Consider the following 12623-nt stretch of genomic DNA (forward strand, 5'->3'; position numbering starts at 1 on the left):
CGGGTCTGAAGCCGTGAAGGAGCACTTGAGCTACTGTGCTGGTGGGAGTCGGGTCACCGGAGATCTGTGCGTCGGTTGTAGAGGTTGCCAAAATTTCGTGCTATTGCAGGTGGGTAACCCGGTTCGTTGTATTATTGCTGTCCGTCGGGATTGTAGAGCTTTGCACCGGACTACTGTGATGTGGGTTGTTGGAGCTTGTGGTCGTCGGGGGACATGTGCTGCTGGAGTATCTTCGCCAAGCCTGCCTGCCGATGCCGTGGGGTCGCTGGTGTGGGTGAAGAAGAAGAGCAGATGATGGTGGTAAAATAAAATAAATAAAAATAAATAAAAAAAGGATAAAAATAAAGGAAGAGATGGTGAAGGAAGAATGAGAGGATGATGGTGGTGAGAAAGAAGGAAGTGAATAAGATTTTTTTTATCCATCTTCTCTGTGTGGGTTTTGTCCATAATGTGTTTGCTGCCCTCTCTTAAATATCACTTAACATAACGGTAAGATGAAGGAGTTAGAAGAGAATGGAGAAAAAGGAGGAAGAAGAAAAAGGGGAGTGTGACACCTAGGAGGCTTTTTCACAAAGAAAAAATCAAACCAAACCAAAAATTGTTTTTTAAAATTAAAATAAAATCCTAATTTAAATAATAATAATAATAATAATATCAAATTCTTTTTAAAACAAAATTTATTTTTTATTAAAACTTATCTTAAAACTTATGTTCATTAAATAAAACTTAATAAAATAAATAATAATTTATTTAAAATAAAAGAGAGCCGGACCAAATACGGTGTCTACAGTTTGCCCCTTTTTTTGTATCCTTGCAGAACTAAAAGGGTAGACAAACACAAAAGATAAAGTATTGGGAAGGCGGAAATTCTATTCAAAGAAGGTGTGATATAAATGGACCAACCTTGACACTAGGTGGGATCTCAACATGCAAAGGACTTGTACTTGATACAGGCGTTAACCTCAATCTTAGATCGGGTTCTATTTAACCAACATGATAAAAGCAACGGACCTGGCTTGATACAGGCTTCGACCTCAATTCTGATCGGGTTCGATTTAACCGAAAGATAAAATGCAACGGACCTTGCTTGACACAAGCTACAAACTTGATTCGAATTGGGTTCGATTTAATCGAAAGATAAAATGCAACGGACCTGACTTTAACACAGGCTTCGACTATGACTTGGATCGAGTTCGATTTAACTGAAAGATATAATGCAACCGACCTGACTTTAACACAGGCTTCGACTATGACTTGGATCGAGTTCGATTTAACTGAAAGATATAATGCAACCGACCTGACTTTAACACAGGCTTCGACCTCGACTTGGATCAAGTTCGATTTAATCAACTGAGAAAATGTAATGGACCTAGCTTTAACACAAGCTTTGACCTTGACTTGGATCGAGTTCGATTTAACCGAATGAGAAAATACGACGGACATATCTTTAACACAGGCTTCGACCTCGACTTGAATCGAGTTCAATTTAACCGAAAGAGAAAATGCAACGCACCTGGCTTTAACAACAGACTTCGACCATGACTTGGATCGGATTCGATTTAACCTTGTGATAGAATACAATAGATCTGACTTTAAAACAGACTTCGACCTCGACTTGGATCGATTTAACCGAATGATAAAATGCAATAAACTTGGCTTTAACAATAGGCTTCGACCTCGACTTAGATCAGGTTTGATTTAACCGACTGAGAAAATGCAACGAACCTGACTTTAACACAGGCTTCGAACTCGACTTGGATCGGGTTTGATTTAACAGAATGAGAAAATGCGACGGACTTGGCTTTAACACAGGCTTCGACCTCGACTTGGATCGGGTTCGATTTAACCGAAAGAGAAAATGCAACGGATCTAGCTTTAACAACAGGCTTCGATCTCGACTTGGATCAGGTTCGATTTAATCGAAAGAGGAAATGCAATGAACTTGACTTTAAAACCAGGCTTCGACCTTGACTTAGATCGAGTTCGATTTAACCGAATGACAAAATGCAATAGACCTGGCTTTAACAACAGGCTTCGACCTCGACTTGAATCGGGTTCGATTTAACCGACTGAAAAAATGCAACAGACCTGATTTTAACACAGGTTTCGAGCTCGACTTTGATCGGGGTTCGATTTAACAGAATGAGAAAATGCCACGGATCTGGCTTTAACACAGGCTTCGACCTCCACTTGGATCGGGTTCGATTTAACCGAAAGAGAAAATGCAATGGATCTAGCTTTAACAACAGGCTTCGATCTCGACTTGGATCGGGTTCGATTTAACTGAAAGAGGAAATGCAACGGACTTGGCTTTAAAAACAGGCTTCGACCTCGACTTGGATCGAGTTCGATTTGATCAAATGACAAAATGCAATAGACCTTGCTTTAACAATAGGCTTCGACCTCGACTTGAATCAGGTTCGATTTAACCGACTGAGAAAATGCAACAGGCCTGACTTTAACACAGGTTTCGAGCTCGACTTTGATCGGGTTAGATTTAACAGAATGAGAAAATGTCACAGATCTGGCTTTAACACAGGCTTCGACCTCGACTTGGATCGGGTTCCATTTAACCGAAAGAGAAAATACAACGGACCTAGCTTTAAAAACAGGCTTTGACCTCGACTTGGATTGTGTTCCATTTAACCGAATGATAAAATGCAAACCTGACTTTAACAACAGGCTTCGACCTCAACTTGGATCAAGTTCGACTTAATTGACTGAGAAAATGCAACAGACAAGACTTTAACACAGGTTTCGACCTCGACTTGGATCAGGTTAGATTTAACCGACAGAGAAATGCAACGGACCTAACTTGACACAGGCTTCAATCTCGATTCGAATCGGGTTCAATTTAATCGAAAGATAAAATGCAACGGACCTGGCTTTAACACATGCTTCGACCTCGACTTGGATCAGGTTCGATTTAACCGACTGAGAAAATGCAACGGACAGGTCTTTAACACAGGCTTCGACCTTGACTGGGATCGGGTTCGATTTAACCGAATGAGAAAATGCGACGGACGTGTCTTTCACACATGCTTCGACCTCGACTTGGATCGGGTTCAATTTAACCGAAAGAGAAAATGCAACAGGCTTCGACCTCGACTTGGATCGGATTCGATTTAACCAAATGATAGAATGCAATAGACCAGAATTTAGAAACAGGCTTCGACCTTGACTTGGATCGGGTTCCATTTAACCGAAAGAGATAATGCAACGTACCTGGTGTTAAACATGCTTTGACCTCGACTTGGATCGGGTTCGATTTAACCGAATGATAACATGCAACGAACCTGACTTTAACAATAGGTTTCGACCTCGATTTGGATCAGGTTCGATTGAACCAATTGAGAAAATGCAACGGACCTGACTTTAACACAGGCTTCGACCTCAATTCGGATTGGGTTTATTTAACCGAAAGATAAAATGCAACGGACCTGGCTTGACACAGGCTTCGACCTCGATTCGAATCGGGTTCGATTTAATCGAAAGATAAAATGCAACATACCTGACTTTATCACAAGCTTCGACCATAACTTTGATCAGGTTCAATTTAACTGAAAGATATAATGCAACGGACCTGGCTTTAACACAGGCTTCGACGTCGACTTGGATCAGGTTCGATTTAACCGACTGAGAAAATGCAACAGGTCTGGCTTTAACACAGGCTTCAACCTTGACTTGGATCGGATTCGATTTAACCGAATGAGAAAATGCGACAGACATGTCTTTAACACAGACTTCGACCTCGACTTGGATCGAGTTCGATTTAACCGAAAGAAAATATGCAACGGACCTTGCTTTGACAACAGTCTTCGACCTCTACTTGAATCAGATTCGATTTAACCGAATGATATAATGCAATAGATCTGGCTTTAAAAACAGGCTTCGTCCTCGACTTGGATCGGGTTCGATTTAACCGAATGATAAAATGCAATAGACCTGGCTTTAACAACAGGCTTTGACCTTGAGTTGGATTGGGTTCGATTTAACCGATTGAGAAAATGCAACGGACCTGATTTAACACAAGTTTCGACCTCGACTTGGATCAGGTTCAATTTAACAAAATTAGAAAATGCGACAGACCTAGCTTTAACACAGGCTTCAACCTCGACTTAGATCGGGTTCGATTACGAAAGAGAAAATGCAACGGAACTAGATTTAACAACAGGTTTCGACCTCGACTTGGATCGGGTTCGATTTAATCGAAAGAGAAAATGCAACAGACCTGGCTTTATAAACAGGCTTCAACCTCAACTTGGATCGGGTTCGATTTAATCGAATGATAAAATGCAATAGACCTGTCTTTAAAAACAGGTTTCGACCTCGACTTGGATCGGGTTCGATTTAACCGACTAAGAGAATGCAACGGACCTGACTTTAACACAGGCTTTGACCTCGACTTGGATCGGGTTCGATTTAATAGAATGAGAAAACGCGACGGACCTAGATTTAACACATGCTTCGACCTCGACTTGGATCGGGTTCGATTTAACCGAAAGAGAAAATGCAATGGATCTAGCTTTAACAACAGGCTTCGACCTCGACTTGGATCGGGTTAGATTTAACCGAAAGAGAAAATCCAACGGACCTGACATTAAAAATAGGCTTTGACCTTGACTTGGATCGGGTTCGATTTAACCGAATGATAAAATGCAACGAACCTGACTTTAACAACAGGCTTCGACCTCGACTTGGATTAGGTTCGATTTAACCGACTGAGAAAATGCAACGAACCTGACTTTAACACAGTCTTCGAGCTCGACTTGGATCGGGTTCGATTTAATCGAATGATAGAATGCAATGGACTTGACTTTAACAACAGGCTTTGACCTCGATTCCAATCGGGTTAGATTTAATCGAAAGATAAAATGCAACGGACCTGGCTTTAACACATGCTTCGACCTCGACTTGGATCAGGTTCGATTTAACTGACTAAGAAAATACAACGGACCTGACTTTAACACAGGCTTCGACCTCGACTTGGATCAGGTTCGATTTAACCGAATGAGAAAATGTGACGGACATGTCTTTAACACAGGCTTCGACCTCGACTTGGATCGGGTTCGATTTAACCGAAAGGGAAAATGCAATGGACCTGGCTTTAAAAATAGGCTTCGACCTCGACTTAGATTGAGTTCGATTTAACCGAATGATAGAATGCAATGGACCTGGCTTTAACAACATGCTTCGACCTCGACTTGGATCGGGTTCATTTTAACCAAGTGGTAGAGTGCAATGGACATGGCTTTAACAACAGGTTTTGACCTTAACTTGGATCGGGTTCGATTTAACCGAATGATATAATGCAATGAACCTGACTTTAACACATGCTTCGACTTTAATTTGGATCAGATTCTATTTAACCAAAGAATAAAATTTAATGGACCTGGCTTTAACATAGGCTTCGACCTCGACTTGGATTATGTTCAATTTTACCGAATATAAAATGCGACAAACCTGGCTTTTACACAGGCTTCGACCTCGACTTGGATCGAGTTCAATTTAACCGAAGATAAATGTTGGTCACACAATGACCAAGCTTGCGAGCTCGGCTCTGATGGAAGGACGACCTTGAGGATGAGCTATAACGTGCTGAGTAGTAGACCTGGGATAGAAGCAAATGGTTTCTACATATAGGCAAGCTGAACGACTCTTTAAGGTAAGCTGAAGTGATTTGGTTTACTTGAAAGCTCTTTACCTAAGTTCAAGAGATTCTTTTAAACTTGCTAAGTGCATGAGATATGCACTTGACGCATGATGATAAGACTAACAAAAACCACGTGTTCATGCAAATTCGAACTTCCAATGGCGATTTGCAGTACTTATCGTAGCAGGAGTCTGACATCCGAGCGAGAAGTCAGACCAAACTAAATCATCCTGGAAACCGACACTATATTACTTATGTACCTATGTAGGTGAGGCATCTATCGATCCTAGAAACGGCCACAACGGCGTGAGGAGTTAACGACTGGAATGCCTAGAGATCATAAAGAATGGGATAGAAATGAGACGGTGGAAAGTTGTACTCATATTAAATTGTGTCCCCTTGTAAACGAAAGAGCTCCTACCAGAAATATCTAACAAAGTTCAGGTACCCTGTCACTGACAATTGAGTTTGACCTATCAACTAGCTCTAACTCTAAAGGCTGAGGAAAAGCAAAGGAGATCTGCAGGAGGTTTCACGCGAGGCTGCTGCTCGACCTCTGGAGCAACTATCTTATGATGGATTGGTGCATCTACAAATGCGCATTGCCCCAATGTCATGAATGATGCTCCATTTTATTTAGCATTTATTTTTATCACTTGAAAATGTGTGACAACATATGATTTGTTTTTTATTTAGCTTAACCAATGAATTTGATCTTCAATGCATGATGCAATAATGTATATGCCTACTGAAAGCTAGAATGCAACATGTATGCATGATACTAATTTTTGTTTTGATAATGGAATGTGATTATGAATGCACAATGCATGATACTTAAATTTTCATAATCTATCCATGATATGAAAACTACCTTTTTTTTTTAAGAATATGTATGCAAGTAATGTGAATGCATGATTTGTGAAATTATGGTTGAGTGGAAAAAAAGTCTTTCCACATATATATTTTTTTAAAGATATTATTCTTTGTCTACTCTCATCGTTCTTATTAGCGAATATCTAGCAAAGAATCAAATGAGTAAAAGCATTATCAACATTGGAAGAAACACATAAACGGTTCTTTTTTTTCTCTCTTTTGCCCTATTTTTTGTTTTATATATATTATTTTACTGAAGCCTTCACTCGATAGAAGATATATACATCACGGTAATTTCTCAACCATATCATGTTTGGTGGGGGAATTTTTTTAGATGTATCTCATGTGCTAGTTTAGAGAACTATCAAAGGTAACTTATTAGCATTGTGCATCTCATTTGATTAAACTGCTTCTTAAATTCAACCTTGTAATTGACAAGAATGTTGGATGAATTTGGCTTTATGAACAAACGATGATGGAAATCATGATTTTCCATCAAGCTTAACGATGAGAAAAGTCAACGAGTTTCCTTTTTAAAGAAAATGAAACCAAAGAGTTCAAGGATATTTTGTCAAATCTCTTGAACAATAAGAGATCATTGGAAATTTTTTTGAAGCTTTTGTAAGAGATTATGATCAAATGAAAAGAAGAGTAGCGGTGATCCAATTTCTTTCGACAAATAACTTTGAGAATTGGTTACGCAACTTCCCAAGAGTTCATCTCATCTACCTCGCCCCTTCTTTGTGTTTAGCTCAAATTATTTGATGAAATCATCTTTCTAGCCGCATTTTATTCTTCATGGAAATGTTGTTGTGGTCCACTTTGAATTTAAAGACCATCTTTTTAGTCTTAGCTTCGATGTGCAGTTGATGCAGTTCACTTTTGAATACAAATGACATCTCTTTTCTCAAAGTGTAGCTCTTATGGATGTTGTAGAGTACACTTTGTGAATGTTGAAGACTTCTCAAAATTGAAAGATTTTTGTGCAATGTAACAATCTCAGTCTGAAGATGGCCTTCGTCTCAAAGCTTTGTACAATGCAGTTACCATTTTGCCCCAACGTAGCATTTCTCGACTTTGCCCCAGTTTGAAAATTTGTAAAGAGGACCTTGAAGCCTTTGAAACTGTAGTTGTTGATCTATATTGATTGTTCATATTAGTAGCAGATCCAAGATTCTATGTCAGGAGGGGCACAAATACATAAAAATAACATAATCGAAAAATATAAATTTTATACTAGAATTTGGCGATGTTTATCAATTTGCACCTTACAAATCGACAATGTTGTAATTTTCAAATTGAATTTTAAAATATATCACACAATTTACCATTCGACAAATTTTCATTTGAAAATTTGTTGAAATATATAATCTTATGTATTGTCAAATGAATAAGAAAACACATGTTTTGGTATGAAGATATTTGATAGGATTTAGACAAAATCGACATTGAAGTTGTTCTAAATTTGTAAGTTTTGGTAGAGTTATTTAACCGTGGACGTACATTGTGCATTAATCAAACTTAATTTGAGAATCTTGATTATTAAACTAGTAAGTGTCTGCCAATTTTAAAAATTAATGAGGCAAATTAGAATAAACTTAACAGAAAGATAAAAATTATAACATTTATCTAAGTTTAGGATGATGAACTTAAATTTATTAAAAGAAATATCTTCCCATCAATAAATTTAATTAGGTATATTTGGTAAAAAGAATTTAAAATTACTTTTTTAAATTAAAAGAAATAGATATTTTGTCAAAAAGACTTGTTTAAAAAAATTAGACATACTCTGTTCAATAAAAACTTTTTTTAAAAAAGAATTGGACATATTTTGGTAAAAAAAAAATAATAATAACAAGTAAAACATGCGAGGTAAGATTTGATCTAGACAGTCTAAGATATTTTGTCAGTAAATTATAATAAAAAACCAAAACGATGAAAAAACACGAAAAAATAAAACAAAATAAAACGAAAAAAATAAAAAAAAGGAAAATAAACGGAAATAACGTAGATTAAGGGTCGAATTTCGGACGAAAGGGTGAAGCACGAGTTGCAAGCCAACAGCCCACAAATGCTTTAGTTATTTAGTTTACACGCCAAACATTATTGAACTAAACTCCAGGGGGAACACGTGCCCTCGATCCCTTCATAGATCCGCCCCTGGTCCCAGTCATTGAACTAAAACATTGTCATGGCCGTGGACATTTCATTTTTTTTTTTTGCTTTCTTTTTTTTCCATTTCTTTATTTTTCTTTATTTTCTCTTTTTTTATTTCATTTTTTTTTTGCCATTCACAACATTTTTTACAAACAAAAAAGGTGCAATCACATATATATATATATATATATATATATATATATATATATATATATATAAAAGTCGACCACAAGTCGCCTTTTGCAACCCTAACCATTATTTCTTTGTCAATGCTGCTTCAATATCAGGATGAAACTAATCCCAAGCAAAACTCATCAAATAAGACAGATATCTTGAGACTATTTGTTAGGTCACCAACTTCTCAATTCTCAAAATCATTATCCTCGGTCTTGGAATCACTTTTTACTCAAAAGAAAAGATCAAACAAATGATTAAGCTTGAAGAACAAGACAGAAGAGAGTTGAGAAGAAAAATTTAGATATGAATAAAAGGCAGTCAAAATAGGGAGATGTTTGTGCAATTACAAGTACAAAATCATGAAACAGTAAATCATAAGAGCCCAATATTATTTTATTACCTTCAAAGTTCTTAAGGTAACACTAGATGGATAATTTTGGACGTTTACCACACAATTAGATGTGGCAGACTTAGTAAAAGATGTTTATGGTAAGTAGACAAATATTGATATTTATCACAAAAATTGTATGTGACAGGTTGAGCAAAAGATTTTTTTTTTTTTTTTTTTTTGCAGTAAATGGTCAACTCTTAATGTTGACCATATTTACCATACATCGGTAGGGTAGGCTCAAGATAGGTTAGACTCAAAGCGGGTTAGGCTCAGGTTTTATAGCGCTGTTTTAGATTCTCACCTCAAAAGACATCTCTACCCAGTATGGAATTTGGTGATTTGCTGGTTAGCACATGAGAAGAAATAGGAAGGCCAAGATAAAATTGGTTTGAGTTATGGATTTAGCCTGACAACAAAGCTTGGAAAAAATATCTTTCAAAAAGAAAAGTAGAATGATTAAGACTTGAAAAAGTTTTTATATCTCATTGAGGACCTTGAAGGCATTCATTTTTTAATTGTTTTCTCCTTTCTTTTCACATTGTTTTCCTTTTTGTTCACATTTTTTTTTCATTTTTTTCACAACTTTTCTCATTTTATTTTTCACTTTTTTCTTCCTCCAAGTGACTTACTATAATTGGTTTATGATTCTTGCTAAAATCTTAACTAACAAGAATGATAAGAGTGATGGAAAAAATACATACATGCATAGCGGAAGCGAGCAAGGGTAGAAATAACAATCTAGATGCATATTACAACCTAGGATTAAACATGCATGATCATACGTTATGATGCTTAGAAAAAGGTAGAGAAAATTACATACATTTGTAGCTTTTCAAATTTCTTCAATTAGTTCCAATGAGGACCACCAAGAGGTCTTCCTAGGTATTCTCAAGGCTTGGAATAGAGTGGTGGGACTCTTTTTAGAGAAGGTGAATTTGAGAGAAATAAGGAGCTAAAAGGAATTATGTAAGCTTTTTGAAAAAACATCAAATGGCCAAAGGTTCCAAGAGTTTTCAATGTTTGAACAAAAGCCTTCTTATATAGGCAAATTACATGCAACTCTTATATGTCAAAGTTCACCAAAAGCTTACAACACATATCTCACTCATGCATGGCATGGTTAAGTGTCAAAATGCATGTCTAAGTTCACCAAAAGCTTACAACACACATTCCACTCATGCATGTCATGGTTAAGTGTCAAAAAGTGAATTTTTTTAGATTATTTAAATGTTCCACTCAACAAGTTAGTGGAATTTTTCACCAACTTTGTTAAAAACATTATTTTAATCTTCTTAGTCAACATTTGACTTTCTCTTGTCAAAGTTAACTATTTGACTTTTTCCGAAATCTAACTGTTTGACGAAATTCATGCCTCCGATTATGAATCCACATTCATAATTTTAATATTTAAATCGTATTTAAATATTTTGACCAAATTTCTCAATTGATATAATATATCAATTACTTAATCATATCTCATATGATTAACCTAATTCGTACGATTCAAATTATTCCTTCAAATTATTCCAAGTTTACTCCAATATGAGCTAGCCAAAAGACCTTATAGACCTACAGATCATGAGCTCCAACGATTTGAGATTAATCGGTTTAACTTTTTAACCTAGTTAACCAACATTCGTTAATTACCAGGTCACTCCACTAAAGCCCGTAGCTGCACTCTCCTCACTGTAGATATATTATATCCATTTGATATAACCATGATCGGTAAGTTGACCCTTCACAGGTTGTTCGTAATTACAGCTGGATCAAAATACCGTTTTACCCCTGTAATTACCTCTTGTTCTTTAAGTCTCACTGATCCTCTAATGAACAATGATTGTAGTCCAACTATCAAATCAAAAAATCCTCTCAAACCTTTTGATGACGGTGGTGCCAATTGTTCAAGACCTGGATTCAACCCTTAAGAGAACAACGTCTTTATTATCCCAAAATTGGGTAGAAGTGAATTCCTTTTTGCACCTCATGTCCCTAGCTATCTACCTGGTCTTACCCTTGAAATGGGAGGCTTATTGAGCCAGCGCTGTTGAGTTGCTCTCACCCATGCAGATCTAAGGATAATCCCGAGTAAACAGAAGTTCATAGTTAGCTCAGGATTAAGATCGAGTTACCTAGGCCATCAAAGTCGAGATAGTCAGTTTCAGATAGTAAACGGTGTTATAAAGTAAAAGTGACTATCTCATGGTCCAGTATTATGCAAACTCTTTGCACAGGACACCTCCACTCGCATGTCTTCACATGAATGAATTAGGATCACATCGTTTGTACTAGCTACAAAGTGGGCTGCATCCTTAGTGTCCCCAGAATAAGGCGCCCAACCTTATTCCTATACTATAGACCATTTAGACTGTTAACTCAAACTTGATCAATATTTATGTCTCTACATAAAGTTTGAGTCTCATGTAACAGTCTAGGATCCTTAGTTTATTGGATTTAGATCTGGTAAGAACATTTTATTGGATCAATAACTACTTATTGATTATAACCTTTAATAACAACTTTATTGAATGATAAAAGTATATTTGGCATTTACAAACTATGAGTTTTTGGACATAAAACCCAACAAATAATAGACCACATTAAATTATTATTGAAAAAAATCTCAAAACAAGTAATTTTCTTCTAATATTGAGAGCCTTTTCAAAGAAAACATTTTTTGTTTTTTGTTTTTTTGTTTTTTTTAAATAATGATATGATATCTAGTGATGTATGAATGAATGAATGTATGACTTTGACTTTGACTTTTCCTTTTTAGAAAAAATAACTTAATTTTCACATACTCGCATTCTTTTTGACAAGTACTTAGCTAAATCATGGGTGACTAAAGCTTCATTGTCGTTTCAACATTAGCAAGCTATGAGTCGTTCGCTATCTTAGCAATCTCAAAGATGATTTCAACAAAGAAATAGACTTTATTGAGAATGCAAAGCAATAGGTCAACACTGATTTTCATAATCTCGTGCACTCATGATTCTAGTGCTTTATGTGTGGGCCATCTTCCTTTGAAAACCTAAGTCATCCTGCCTCTATTAGAACTTGCACTTTATGCTTCAGTGAAGTACAGTTCTCAGTTGAATGACCTATAGCTCCTGCATGGTAATCACAACAAACTTGCGGGTCGTACCACTTTAGATAAGATGGTTGTAATGGCTCTATGGGTACTGGAGCTAATAGATGACTTTGAAACATTTGGGATAACAGCTCGGTATAAGATATTGGGATTGGATGAAAGCTCTCTCGCTTTAGTCGCCTCCGACTATTATGATTGTCAGATAATGTTGGTGATCTTAGTTGTGGGTCATACTATAGAGCCAATGAGTTTATGGCTACTGTAGAAGGATGGTATACCGTAGA

The sequence above is a fragment of the Momordica charantia genome, assembly GCF_013281855.1.
Source record: "Momordica charantia cultivar OHB3-1 chromosome 4 unlocalized genomic scaffold, Mcharantia_2.0 BLBB01000004.1, whole genome shotgun sequence".
NCBI classification, from domain to species: Eukaryota; Viridiplantae; Streptophyta; class Magnoliopsida; order Cucurbitales; family Cucurbitaceae; genus Momordica; species Momordica charantia.